The 10,633-nt window shown below is 41.9% G+C and overlaps 1 protein-coding gene across 3 annotated transcripts in view; it reads left to right on the top strand.

Moving 5' to 3' along the window:
* The window catches only part of GPSM2 (G protein signaling modulator 2), a 1,691,855-nt gene that overhangs the window by 487,907 nt on the left and 1,193,315 nt on the right, over positions 1 to 10,633 (top strand). The gene's annotated exons all lie outside the window — the stretch shown is intronic.

Here is a 10,633-nt window from a genome sequence, read left to right as displayed (position 1 = left end):
ACTTCAGTAAATCGTAATGGTTTGGAAAGCATCTTTATTGGAGCTGCATCGTTTGGCAGATTAGCACTGTTGAAGTTGTAAATGCATGCAGCAGCTGACAGTGTTAATATACTCTTTTAACACAATGACATCATGATTGTAACATATTTTAAAACAATGTATCATTAATAAATACAGTAGATAAAAGTTTGTTTGGCAGCCTCGGTGGTGCAGTGGTTAGCATTTCTGGCTCACAGCTGGAGGTTCTCTGGTTCAATTCTCAGCTGGGGTGCCTCCTTTGTGAAGTCTGCATGGTCCTGCCTGCTGTTGTCTGTGTTTCCTCCGGGTGCCACGGTTTCCTCCTGCATTCCAAAGCCATGCTGCAGATGGATTGGACACTCTAAATTGGCCCTAGGTGTGATTGTGTGTGGGTGTATGTGTCTGTATCTTCCATGAAGGTTGGGCACTGGGCTGGCAACTTGTCACCATTAAAACTCCACTGCCAATCATTCTGTGAACCATTGTTCCGCTTTGGCAACCCCTAACGGGAAAAGCTGAAAGAAGCAGCAGCTGCACTAGGTAAAAGCAGACCAGTCAGTGATTGGATAGTGTTTGAATGAGCTTAATTGTACTTGTTAGATCACTTAGCCTATGTATGTTTAGTAATTGGGGAGGGGTGTGTGGCAGGATAGAAGGCTGCATTCATGAGAGGAATGCCTTCCCATGAATATTAAGATGAGCTGATCTTATTGGATGTAGTATGGGCCATTCAGCCACTCTAAGGAGGCAAAAAGTAGACCTATGGGAGCATCGGGAGGGGTAAAGGCCAATGAAAAAAGAATTGGGCATCTAGGAGGCTGGACTATGTTAAGGCTACGTAGTGGGCTTAGGTACCATGTGATTGAGCTGTGTGTCTGGCGCTTATGTAGGAAGAACCAATGAGTTAACTGAAAGGAGATTGAAGTGATTGGGCAAAATTGGGAATCTGCTTGTTTCATAGGATGCAGAAAGGGTACAGTAGCCAGTGATGTTTAATGCTATGAAGAAATATCTTAAGCTTTGCTATACTAAACTAAAGAAAAGCATGCGTGTGTGGCTAGAGAAGCCATAACTATTAAAACCTAGCCACAGCATTTATTCCTACACAGGAGACCTTCCTCTAGCGCAGTGCAGTGTATATTCCTATGGCTTAGTAGTAAGTTCCACTTAACCAACCTTTAAACACCATTAAATATTTGTACCCATGAACTAAGGCTTGGGGGGGGGGGGGGGTGACGACAATGTGATAATCTGTTGTGCAAGTAAAGGGGAATATCTCCCATGGTACTCTCTTCTTCAAACTTACCATAAACACTCACATCCCAGTTGGAACTGAAGCCATGCAATTATACTGTGTCTGTCGGACCCATCTATTGAGGAGCAATTGGTGTGCGTGCCGGCCTAGCCTTAAATATTCAAATTAGATTAAATTAAGGTGAAATTAAAAAAATCTTCAGTAGCTGGGAGTCTGAGCGGCAATTAGAGATGATGTAGAATCAGTCTCAAGATCGCCAGGGCTGAATGTCCAGTAGCTAACACTAGTGTAGGACCCAAAGCCTTGTTTTATAGTAGGAAGTTTTTCGGTTCAGACAAATCAACCCAACCCTAATCGAAACCGGTAATGCTTTGAAGGCTTGGTTTATAGATTAAAATGCAGTGTTACTGCAAGCCACCTAGTTTTAGCCACATACACAGACACAAGCAGTACCGCTCCCACAAAGGTAACACAGTAAGAAGTGTTTTACGCCGCAAGATTTTTTTTCACTACAATATGTAGGTCCATGTAACCCTTTCCCTTTGTTAGTATAGGCAGTTAATTATAGAGTGGCTTCCAGTCCAATACTTATAACCTGGTATTTTATTTATTTAATATTTTATTTTCTGTTACTTCTGCGTGCACACTACAAGTTGATGTAACTACATACACACCAACCTCTCCATAATTGTCAAGTCCCACCAACAAGACTTTGGGTCATACATTTTTCCTGAGTTTGTTTTTTAACTCTAGTCACCAGAGCAATGAACAACTTTAAAACATCATTTTCCAACAGTGTGGCAATGGAATAGTTTATGAAGTGGAATCCTAAATGCTTTGAAAACTGTCCAAATTACTGGCCTTTTAGAAAAGATTATCCACTTGTAATGGGACCAGGGCCTCCACCAAAAGTGTTCATCTTGGTGTGTGCTACAGAGTGAAGGAGGTTCTTGTTATTATTCTTGAGCACCAGATTATGGCCGACAGTGGTCTCAGGATCAACTCATCTACATGGTCAACAAAACATATAATTTGCCTGTGTACTTTTGAGTTCATTAAGAGTTTTTTAGTCTTAGAAGTGAGGCAGTGACAGTTCTTTAGATCTTTGTTAATTATAGTACTTGGTGAGGAAAAAAAGTGATCCTATAAAGCACGAACAGCCATTTAGAATTATTTTAGCAACTTGCAATGATGCATTATGGAGTCTGCTACTGGTCCGGTGAGTAGTATTTAAATGAGCAGTAACTATTAGTTAAAAAACTCTTAAGTCGTAAGGAGAGAGTGGGATCAACTGTAAGGTCTTCATACCTCTGTTCAGCGACATTAAGTATCATGTTCCCGTTTAAATATTTTACAAACATTTCTTAGTTGAAACCCATGACATTACACCCCTTTGGGCTAATTTGGTAGCTGGTTAGATGTGAAACAGGTACATAATTTAGTGAAGTTGTCCTTTAACTTATTTTTTTAGGTCGGAGTCGCTTGTACTGGATTGCAGGAGTAACTTATGTGCATACATTAGTAACTTAAGATTTGATAGTTTTAGGGAGAGATCAGTGACAAAAAGGGAGGTGGACCCAGCACAGAGCCTTAGTTCTGCACCTGTGGATATTGAAAGTTCTTTTTTTCATGTAATGGCAAAAATAGCAAATAGTGTTATCTTCAAAGTTCCAGGGATCCAGAAAATCGATGGTTCTCTTTTGTTAAAGGGTTATTCATAGCATTTAAACTACCTCAGCCTGTTTCTTTAGCCCAAAGCAAACCTCTTCTGCTTTAGATTCTGAAGTAGAAGTTGGTCTAGACTGTTATGTCCAGGTATCTTATCCTTTAAACTGGAAATCTGAAATTAAAATTATATCGAATAGAAACTGTGGAGAAGTTGTATAATCTGATGTTATTGTAAGGATGAAAGACCTGTTTAAATGGGAGCATAAGGAGCATAAACCCAACAAAGAAACTATGACCTTTTGCACTTTGAGACCCCCCCCCCCCAAACCAGTGGTATACCTCCCAGTTGTTGAATTACTTGAGGATGCTTTTAGTGAGGCTAGTACTTCTCCAGATAGCCAACCTCCTGCACATAGGAAATACAATAAGTTGTATAAGGTTCCTCAGTCTCGTAGGTGCCTTTTCCACAACACCAGGCTGACATTTCAGCAATTTCTTTATCTAAAACCACTAGCTTTAAACATCTGGCTGCTTCTCATACAGTTCCTTCTGATAAGGATGGCAGCGCCTCTGACAGATTTGGAAAAAGGTTTACACCTCTTCAACCTTGGTATTTAGAACTATTAACTGCCAGGCTCACATGTCAAAATTCTTTTTGGCATCTTTTGCTGACATAAAAATTGCTGATATACCTACTTCAGAATCAAAATCAACCTTGTGTTTTTTGCTTTCTTCAGTATCTGAAGTTACCAAACGCTCCTTGTTATACTCGTGATGATGCAGTGTTTAGCGATGCAGCAACCGAGTCTGTCGTTTTTACGTTTGCATGGTTACACACACAATTTACCTCAAGGTGTCAAGTCTGAAATTCTTAACTCATTCACTCCAGTGGAGCTCAGGAAGTTTGCACTGTAACTTCCTATGGACGGAGTCTAAACCTTTTGACAGAATCAAGCCATGTCCTCATATTTCAAACAAATGTTCATATTTCTGGAACCATAATGATTATGAAAAAACTGTGAATGGCAAACTGTTCAGCAGAAGCTATTTTTATAGTGGTTGTATTCTTAAGGTTCTAGCTCTTAAACCAAATTTTATAAGTCACAACAAATACAGTAACTATTACATTTGTAATATTTTGTAAACAACTTACAATATCTCAGCAACCACTCAAGTTACACATATACTGTCAGCAGCATTTTATTCACCTAGCTAAAAGCTTTCACAAGGGGTTCTGTCTGTATTACTTAGTTGAGATATTTAGAAAAATGTGAAAGATATCTGTATAAATTAATATCAAAAACTGTGAAGGCTGCCTGCTTAGCTAGATAGAATTTTGTAAATAATTCTTTGTCATTGTAAATGTTAATGTAATCCACAGGCTTGCTTTACACATGTAAGGAGAACTATATGTTATGATTAAACTGTATGTTATGATTAAATTATAGGTTGTACTGAGCTTTCAAAAATGTAACCACAGTGCACTCTGCTGGAAGAAATGTGGTAAGTCAAGCATTGGATGACTGATCTCAAGCTCGGAGACAGGATGCCTGGACTAAGGAATTCTCTCTACTGTCTTAGGACAAGAGTTAGTTACTAGGTTTTACATGTAAAATGTCTTTTATTGTTGTGGCTTCCTGCAGGTGCAGATTACAAAAAAGAAATGTAAATTTTGAGTTTCTGTTAGCCTGGGAAACTAAATAAGAACTGGTAAGAATGATGTAATCTGAAGGACTCAGCAGTATGTTATCAATTTAAGACTTTCTCAGAGAGAAAGATAGAGCAGTTTTTGGATTTTGTCTGAACCTGAACACGTCAACACACCAGCACTCTGCCTTTGCTCTGCAAGTACGATATTTATTTAGATCAGTGATTTCTCTTGGAGATAGATATAGCCAGATTAGTCTAGCTGTTTTCTATATTTATGTCAAACTATTCTACAATATTATTTTAAAGCATTTTTATGTGACCTGTGAACTCTGTAATGTCATTGTGTCAAAGTAATAAGTATTGTCTTGTGTTTCTGTTATTTATTATTAAATATTCTTAAACCGTTCAACTTTGTTTTGTGTAAAGGTAATTTAAGCTCTTAGAGTACATTGCATGTATTTGGTGATGCTGTCCAAGCCACTCCAATAGCTTTAGCCCTGGGTCACACTTACTATTTGGATAACAGTAATATTGCACAGTAAAATTGGTCACCCTTTGGGAAGGGCCTTATAGTAGCTGATATTAGTGGTTGGTGGCAGTTATTTCTACCTTATACTCTGGAGAGAAGGGGGCATAGCTGGAGAACCTGTGCCGGCCTTCCCCAGGAGTGTGTGTGTGTTTGTATATAACTCGTATCTCATAGTGTGTGTGTTTGCGTGTGTGTGTGTGTGTGTGTGTGTGTGTATGTGTGTCAGCTACTTGGGCAGGGACATGAAGCATTAGTTGGACAGAGAGGGTGCTGGAGGTTTTAGTTTGACCACTAGACTGAGATCTGGACCCTATAGCTGTGCCAGTGGGGAGTCTTATAGGAGATCTGGAGAGAAAGGGAGAAAACAGCCCCAGACTGACTGTGATCTCTCTGTGCTGTTAAGGGAAGTTGTACTTTACTGTGGGTGTGTACTTATTATCCTTCCCAATGCACACGCCCCTCACTGTGCTAGTGGTGAGGACTGAGGCTCCTTGATTACTGGGCCATTGCACAGACTTTACATATTAATCGTTTGGCAGTGGTGGGATATCCACATCAAATATTAATTGTTTGATTGTGGTGAGTTAGCCACATCACATACTAATTGACTTGTAGTGGTGTGAATAGTGAACTCCTGTAGCTTCTGTACAGCGATTACTGAAGGTGTTTCTGTACTCTAAATCAGCCACGCAGTAAATATTCAGAGTTCAGATCACAATTGTTTTATTTCTTTTGTTAGCTTAGTCAGGGAGAGCAGCAGGCAAGCATGTCAGCAGAGGAGTATGGCAAGCTGACAGAGCCAGTTGGCTGAGATGTGCCAGGCTAAAGGACTGGTGCATGGAACCTGACTAAGGCAGACAGGATTCCAGCTTTGATTACAGCTGTATCAGAAAACAGCAATCAGGGGGACGATCAGCATGGCCGTGGAGATGTACAACACTCAGAGAACAAAACCGCTCAGCCATTCTGCAGAGGACTTAAAAATCCATCTGGAGCTAAAAAGACTTGAGTTAGAGGCCAGGTGTTTGGAAATTAAAGCTGTGGAAAAGGAGAGGCAGAGGAAGCATGAAAAGGAGATGTTGACTCTTCGCCAGACTCATGGATGTAATGGGGAAGGGAGTAACCGGACCCCAGAAGCACAAAAGGTCAGTACATTTCTTCTACAGTTTACAGTGGAGGATAATTTTGATAGTTTAATTCATATGTTAGAGAGGGTGTGCAAACAGTATGATATTGACCAAAGGCTCTGGGTATGGTTCCTGACCATATTACTCCATGGTAAAGCTGTAAATGTACTTTCCAAATTATCTGACATTGACTGATGTTCTTCATGTTTCACTGTTGCAGTCATCACATTTAGGTTATCCCTGCCAGAGTAGCCCTTGGCCGGCCCGAATACCAGAGGCTTGGTATTTCTGTGTCAGTTGCTGTCGCTTCAGGACTGACGTCAGGTTGTCAGTAGTATAAAGTAAGGCAGCCAATGCCATTACATCAGTCTTTCTTGCCGAGGAGCCAGAAGAAGCAGCAGTTTGCCCGAGTGTCGGTCGGCCGCTACCTGAGTTTCGTCTTCCGAATTGAAGCTGAAGTCTTCTAAAGCTAAGTACCCTGTTGTGGATCCTTTTTTCTTGCTCTAACTGATGTCAGAAAAAGTTAACAATTGTCTTGACTGTGGAAAGCAAATATCATACCGAGACTTTCATTCTTACTGCGTCACTTGCTCAGGCCCAGACCACAACGTCCCTCGCTGTCACTTTTGTGCTTTAACGCCAGCACTATACATCGTCGGGCCCTTATTGGAGCTAGATATTTTCACTTACAGTCCTCGAATTCCGATATGGCTTTAGTAAGCCATCCAACAGCAGATCTTCCAAAAAAACGTAAGGATAAAGACAGAGATAAACCGCACAGGTCCAAATCTACCGACAACGCTTCCTTTAAGCTAGTTGTCAGTTCTCTGGTCCTCAGTGTGGTGCTTTCGCAGCCCCTGATGCCCACTTCTGTGGATTCACAGACCGCTGCCGAGACCCTTTCAGAGTTCGGTATGCCGCAAAACTCTTCGACTAAGGATCCTGCGGATGTTCTTCGTGTTTCACTGTTGCAGTCATTACATTTGGGTAATCTGCTGGGAGGTTGCCCTCAGTTGGCCTGATTAACAAAGTCTTGGGTCCTGTGTCGGTTGCTGTTCTTTCTTCCATGACGTCAGGTGGTATAAAACATGCAGCCAACGCCATTACATCAGTCTTTCTTGCCGCGCGGTGCCCAAAGCAGAAGCAGTTTGCAAGTGCCGGTCGGCCAACTCCTGAAATTTTCCTTTTCGAGTTTCAGAACTGAAGTCTTCAATTAAAAGCTAAGTACCCCATTGGGGAAACTTTTTCTTGCTCCTTAGCAATGTCAGTAAAAATTAATAAGTGCATTACTTGTAGGAAGTAAATATCTCATAAGGATTTTCATTTGTACTGTATTCCTTGCCTAGACCCTGACCACAATGTGCCTTGCTGTCAGTTTTGTGCTAAATTTAATCAATGCACTGTTAAATGTCGGTATATTTTTGCTTTTAAATATTTTGGCTCAAGATTTAACTATCCAGAAATGTCGTCTGTTAGCAATCCGACTACCGGAATACCTAAAAAAGCAAAGAAAAAGACAGACCATCGAGGTCCTAAACTGACGACGCTTCTCCTAAGCCAGCTGCCAGTTCGCTGGTACTCAGTGAGGTGCTTTCGCAGCCCCTGATACCCGCTACTTTTGATTTGCAGGCCTCAACTGAGACCCATTCGGAGTCAGGTATGCCACGAGATGCTTTAAGTATTGAACCCACAAATGTCTCTATCTTAGATGGGTCCGGAGCTGCTGAGGGTGTTTTTGGGCCTAAAGATTTGTATATTAAACCAGCGCCATCTTCAAAACTAAGGCCAAAGTCTACTTCTATGTCTAAAAAACTGACGCTTGGGCCACGTGTACAGGCCCCAATGCCTAAAAAACAAATGATCAAAATGGCTGAAAATTTAATTACCTTGATCAGGGTAGCCATACCCCTCCTGCTAAGAGGTGTAGGCAAAGCACTGACTATGAATCTTCAGATCAGGTTTCTATTTCTTCTGAACAAGATTTATCTATACCTACTTATGAGGACTCCGATGCAGAAGATTCCATCCCTTCTGCCTCTTGGAGAAACTTTACATACCTTAAGGGAGCACTTCCATTGGGAAAGTCAGAATTTCTCTGAATCTAAAAAGAGACTTAGGGATTTTCTTCTTCTTCCTCAGCATAGGCTTTTGGCTATGCCTCCTGTTCTAGACATCGTTGATGATGTTTTCTTTGTCCAGTATGACTCCTGATTCTCTGCCTCCGGCTCCTAGTAAGCCAGACATACTACAGGGTTTCTGACTCCCACAAATTCCTTTTCAAAAACCCTACTGCTGATTCTGAAACCATTTCTTGGTGTCCCAAGGGCATTAAGCCCTCTACTGCTAAAAATCCTACCCCTTCTGACAGAGAATCCAGGGCGCTGGATAGATGGGGTAAGAAGGTTTACACGTCTGCAAGCTTGGCAGTCAGGGCTTTTAAACTGTCAATTTCATATGCTTAAATATCAACAGCATGTCATGGGTCTACTTAAATAGAAAATTATGTTGCTCTCTGACTGTGTGGAAAATAGAGTTGCAGGATTTATTACATTCAGCCGAACAAGTTAGAAAACATACTTTGCAATGTGGTTTTCATTCTTTGGAGGCCTCTTGCAGAGCTGCTGTAACTGGATCTGTGATAAGAAGGCATGCTTGGCTCAAAGAGCAAAATCTGCCCGATCATGTTAAAGCAAAATTGTTGGATGCTCCTTTACAGCAGGACAGTCTCTTTGGTAATAAGGCTGAAGACGTTTTAAAAAAAGATGGAAAATAAAGCTAAATCTATGAAACTGTGAAAGATTTCTTACAAGTACAGCTACCCAGATTTAGTAGGCACTGGCCTGCTAAGAACTGGTCCTTTCCAGATGTTCATCGTGCATACAGCTGCAGTCATAACAGATGGGGTTCTCCTGCCGAAAGGCGGGTCCTCGGTCGGCCGAATTCCAAAGTCTAGGTCCGGCGCCGGCTGTCGTCGCTTCTTCCCTGACGTCAGTGCGACAGGGGTACAAAAGAACCAGCCAACGCCATTTTCTTCAGTCTTTCTTGCCGCGCGGTGCCCGAAGCAGAAGCAGTTCGCAAGTGCCGATCGGCCAGCTCCTGAAATTATGAAAATTTTGCAACCGAAGTCTTCTTGAAAGCTAAGTACCCCGTTGGGGAAACTTTTCTTGCCTCAGACCGATGTCAGACAAAGTTAATAATTGTATTTCATGTGGGAAGCAAATACCGCATAAGGATTTTCATTCCCTCTGCATTCCTTGCTTAGGCCCAGACCACGACGTCTCGGTCTGTCGTTTTTGTGCTACATTCAACAAACGCACTATTAAGCATCGGGCGGAGTTCGCCCAGCACTATTATGGCAAAAAATTTAACTATATTATGTCGTCGGATACTCAGACTCCAGTTTTGTCTCCAGGCCCCATGCCTAAAAAACAGATGCTTAAAATGGCTGAGGATTTAATTACTCTTATCAGGGGTTCACAACCCCCCCTGGACAAAAGGCCCAGAGTGGAGGAAGAATCCCCCTCCTCTGACCAGGCCTCCATTATTTCAGAGCACTCTGATGAACAGGAACATTCTTACACCCCTTTTGAAGATTCTGATGCAGAGAAGTCCATTCCCTCCGTCTCCCCCCCAGAGGATTACTCATTTGGGGAAACCTTGCATACCTTAAGGGAACACTTCCACTGGGAAGGCCAAGAGTACTCAGATTCCAAGAAAAGGCTTAGGGATTTTCTCTTGCTACCTCAGCACAGGCCTCTGGCTATACCTCCTGTCTTAGACATACTAGATGATGTGTACTCGGAGGCCTGCCTTAACCCGGATTCCTTACCTCCAGCACCAGTCAAGCCTGACAGGTACTACCGGGTTCCTGACTCACACCAATTTTTATACAAAAGCCATGCGGCTGACCCAGAAACTATCTCACAGGCCCCAAGGGATTAAGGCCTCCACTGCTAAAAATCCATTACCTTCCGAGAGAGATTCCAGATCCTTAGAAAGGTGAGGAAAAAAGGTATACACCTCGGTCACCTTAACCATGAGGGCATTAAACTGCCAGTTCCATATGCTAAAGTCCAACAGTTTCTGTTATTACAGTTGAGAAGTAAAATGTCACAACCTGAACAACCAGACTTGGAGTTGCAGGATTTGATGCATAGTGCAGAACAAGTGGGTAAACATACCTTGCAATGTGGTTTTGATGCTCTAGGGGCCTCATGTAGAGCTGCTGTTACAGGATCAGTGATACGTAGACATACCTGGCTCAAGGAGCAAACCTTACCAGATCATGTCAAAGCTAAATTACTAGATGCCCCTCTACAAAAGGATGTATTATTGGTGTTAAAGCTGAGGAGGTATTAAAGAAAATGGAGGAAAAGGCTAAATCAA

Source organism: Protopterus annectens, chromosome 10.part0 (assembly GCF_019279795.1).
Source record: "Protopterus annectens isolate FY-2018-M chromosome 10.part0, PAN1.0, whole genome shotgun sequence".
NCBI classification, from domain to species: domain Eukaryota; kingdom Metazoa; phylum Chordata; order Ceratodontiformes; family Protopteridae; genus Protopterus; species Protopterus annectens.
The sequence above is the reverse complement of the archived record's forward strand: the minus strand, read 5'-3'. Positions and strand labels throughout refer to the sequence as shown.